The sequence below is a fragment of the Crocodylus siamensis genome, chromosome 1 (genome assembly GCF_052110815.1).
Source record: "Crocodylus siamensis isolate JL-2025a chromosome 1, ASM5211081v1, whole genome shotgun sequence".
NCBI classification, from domain to species: domain Eukaryota; kingdom Metazoa; phylum Chordata; order Crocodylia; family Crocodylidae; genus Crocodylus; species Crocodylus siamensis.
This window is the reverse complement of record NC_143395.1, coordinates 413,897,798-413,900,449: the sequence shown is the minus strand read 5'-3', so window position 1 is coordinate 413,900,449 and position 2,652 is coordinate 413,897,798. Positions and strand designations below refer to the sequence as shown.

Below are 2,652 nucleotides of genomic sequence, written 5' to 3'. Positions count from 1 at the left end.
GATTGCGCTGAATATAAAATGCCGTGCTAGGGCACCAAATGCATCTAGAAGGAACTGATCTCAGAACAGGCCACACAAAAATATCAGAGTCTCTTTGGGCACCTCTATGCAAGAGAGGAGGAATCTGCTTTCAAATCTGACCAGTCCAAGCTTGTTAGCCACGGAAGGAAAAGAGACTGGGGTGGATCTGTGGATACCCATCTCAAGCAGGCTATGACCTGGCGTTCCTGTTACCTGGGTAAGACTGACCGGCATAACAAGTCATGACTTCTGAAATACAGGGACAGAAATGCACAGCAAACCAAACTGATTTGCATGGATTTCAACCCAGGCCAGGCGAACAGACGTGGAATTCAAATAATGACTAAATGTATGAAGCATATCGCAAGCAGGAATGTTAGAAATGTGTTTGCTCCAGGACAGAATGAGCTAGGAACCAAGGAATTAAGGAAGTTACAGATTTCCCTTGCTGCCATCCAGGAGACATGTTGGCAGGGTACAGGAAAGAAATAACACTGTTTTTTATTGTTTTGTCCAGACATTTAAGCAGACCAGCAAAATATAGAGATGCAATTGCTATAGCCATGGAAAGGACTGTTGTCTCAAGGAACGGCTGGAAACACCTGTCTGAACAGATTGCCATAACTGAGGCTTCCTCCTGCCTACAAGAAACTGCGCATAACTGCAGTCTGCTGTTTTCTGACAACAGACGCAGCAGAAGAGGAGGAGGAGGAGGATGGTTTGGATCAACAGTTGGATACCATTGTAGATGAGGCTCCAAGTTTTGATGCCACACTGGTAATGGGAGACACGAATGCAAAGGTTGGAAATGAACATAGTAAAGAAATGGCAAGTTTTGGGCTGCACGGTATTGGGATGGCAAATCTCAATGGGGCAGGGTAAGAACTTACTGTGAGATGCACAGTCTGATTTGTCCGCCTGCAGCAGGGGGTTGAACTAGATGACCTTTTGAGATCCCTTCCTGGGAATATTGGGAACACTTGGCTTCCTTACAAAGATCTGCCCAAGGTTATGTGGCATTCCCCAGACAGGCACATGAAAACCCAGATTGACCACTTAGTAGCAAGATGAGCTATATAGCAGTGATTGTGAACTATGTATAGGAAGAGTTAATACTGCTGGAATAAGTCATGATTCCTCCTTATCGACAATATCATTTTCCGTATTCAAGGCTAAGACGCATTCAATAGTCAAGGCTGAGAAAAAGGCAGATGCAAGCGGGACCGCATATAATGTTGATAAGTTAAAGGATCGCACACAAGGTGATATTGGAGGGTGTTTCATAACAATGAAGAAATTTTGCTACTAACCAGATGGGAAATTTATAAGGATGGATCCAGGCTGGACCCAGCCCACAAGGAGCCCCGTGGTCTGGGGCACAAGATGAGTTTGACACCCCTGCAGTACAGAATACATTGGAAAGTGTTGGCAAACAAGGAAAAGCCGGGCAAGCAGCCAAACAGGAACGTTACAGGAAAAGCGTGACCCAGCCAAGACTGCTGGAAACATGGTAGTAAAGATATAAATGGAGGAAAAGCAAGAAAAAGAAAGACAGGTACAATTCCAGGTTGTTGGGGAAGTTGCGATGTGGTTGCAATGATGACACAAAGTCTTACTTTTTTATTATCCACAACGTGGAATCATAGAGGTACAGACCAGTATAACACAGCTGATGAAGGGATTCCTCGGTGTGCAAAGCTGTGGAAAAACCGCCAAAGCTGGACAAAGCAAAGCATTTGGAAACAAGAGGCTCAAAAGCTAGAGGAGTCAGCATGAAGATATGAGACCAGTCTACAAAAAGGTCACATTGTGTGGAGCCACAATCTGGCCAATGATGCAAGCAGTGACCCAAAGTAACTGAGTATCTATCACCACTGAACTGCCAGTAGAAGAAGAAACTGAGCAGTGAAATAGCTAAAGAATAAGCTTCAGGAATAGGCCAAATATATCTATATATCTCTCTGTATATCTATATAGATATATATATATATAGAGAGAGAGATGGCCTATTGTATTTTTATATATATGTATGTATGTATGTATGCACACACACACACGTATATACATAACCAGCTCTGGATTGGCCAGATGTGGCCTTAAACCTCAGCCCAGGCTCACAGGGATCCTCTGAGCCAGGAGAGAGGTCAGCCAGGGCCCCTGGGAGCCCAGTAGCCTCTGCAGCCAGCAGCACGATTGTCCTTGTCCTGGCCACCTCTGTGCCACGTGTGACCAGCTGCTTCTAGAGCAGAGAGGCCGTGGTGCGTCCCATCGTCTCACCAGTCAGCCACGTCTCTGTGGCGCAATGGGTTAGCGCGTTCGGCTGTTAACTGAAAGGTTGGTGGTTCGAGCCCACCCAGGGACGAATGTGATATTTTATGATGTGGATATTGGAGTCAGGAGTGGACTGGCCAAGTTTGCCGATGACACCAAACTTTGCAGCAAAGCATCCACGCCAGAAGATAGGCGTGTGATCCAGGCTGACCTAGACAAGCTCAGCAAATGGGCAGACGAGAACCTCATGGTGTTTAACACCGAAAAGTGCAAGGTTCTCCACCTTGGGAGGAAAAACCTGCAGCACCCTTATAGGCTCGGCAGTGCTATGTTGGATAGCACTACAGAAGAAAGAGACTT

At 45.9% G+C, this 2,652-nt stretch overlaps 1 non-coding gene across 1 annotated transcript; it reads left to right on the top strand.

The window, feature by feature from the left end:
- The first annotated feature begins 2,309 nt into the window (after positions 1 to 2,309).
- On the top strand, positions 2,310 to 2,383 carry TRNAN-GUU (transfer RNA asparagine (anticodon GUU)). The gene has a single exon. It is a non-coding gene; the product is annotated as a tRNA-Asn (tRNA).
- Positions 2,384 to 2,652: the final 269 nt, after the last annotated feature.